The following is a 1,129-nucleotide window of genomic DNA, read 5'->3' on the forward strand; positions in this document are numbered from 1 at the left end:
AAACTCTCTCTCTAAAAACAAAAGGCTCAACGTGCCATAAGCACACCGAGCAAGTTTAGTGAGCAAAGTGAGCATCGAAGACAAGTTGATGTATAAATTATGTTTATATTTAACTAAAAAACAACCAACCTCCATTCTCTAAAAATAATCACTCTCTGCGGAGCAAACCGAGTGAGCAAATGGCCGGCCCAATTAACTGGATTTAGCTTTGGTAAGGTTCTAGCTCAGGTTTTATCAGTTTTAGGAAGTTTCTAGAAGGTTCAATTTTGGTTTGTTCTTTTTCTATTTTCAAGATAATTACTTGTTTTCAGTTTTACTCTTTATTTTTCATTTCCTTTTTGGTTTTTTCTCTTTCAACTATTTTCACAAATTTAAAATAATGTTCACATTATATAAGAATGTTGTCGTTTTTTCAAGAACATGTCAATTATTTTCAAAAAAACTGATTTTTTAAATAATGTTCATAATTTTCTAAAATGTTAGGGTTTTCTGAAAATATGTCTTTTTAATTATGGAAACAAAATACAAAACTAATCGAAAACTGGTTAGACAGAAATAAATTGAGACATGATCAGTAACGGGCCGGCCCACCTAAGCGAGCTTCGATGCGAAAAGTAAGAGCATCTACAGTCGGCATCCTCAAATCTTCCTCAAACGTCCGCGGACGCGATCGGTCAATGACTGGACAGGAGAAAGAGAAAAAAGTGATCTAACTGGAGCCCTCATATCATCCCTATACGCCTGGGCGCGTCCGAGGGTTCGCGGATAGTCTGGATGTGTCCGATCAATCCGTCACGTAGGACGCGGCCCACTCTGGACCACCTTTTTTCGTTCTTTATTCATTCTTTTCTTTCTCTCTCTTCGTCTCTACCAATCGTCTGGAAGTGATCGGACATATAAGGGAAAAAACGAGGAGTGTTGTTGCATGAACGGATAAATAGAGGCTCAAAACAGACACACCCGATCATTGACCGAATGCGTCCGCGGGCGTTTAGAGAGCCAGGTCTGCTAAGTCTTGTTGTAGATTAGAACTGTATTTTATACATTTGTGTCCTCAGAAGACCCTTTTCCTTAGCTCGTTTAGTGAAATCGCTAGTGAGGAGGCTAGAGTTCCTCCCTCCCGCCTCCC

The 1,129-nt window shown here is 39.4% G+C and overlaps 1 pseudogene; it reads right to left on the reverse strand.

Annotated features, from left to right (window-relative positions):
• Window positions 1-1,129, reverse strand: part of LOC119328356 — a 6,360-nt pseudogene that overhangs the window by 2,970 nt on the left and 2,261 nt on the right.

Source organism: Triticum dicoccoides, chromosome 7A, assembly GCF_002162155.2.
Source record: "Triticum dicoccoides isolate Atlit2015 ecotype Zavitan chromosome 7A, WEW_v2.0, whole genome shotgun sequence".
Lineage (NCBI taxonomy): Eukaryota > Viridiplantae > Streptophyta > Magnoliopsida > Poales > Poaceae > Triticum > Triticum dicoccoides.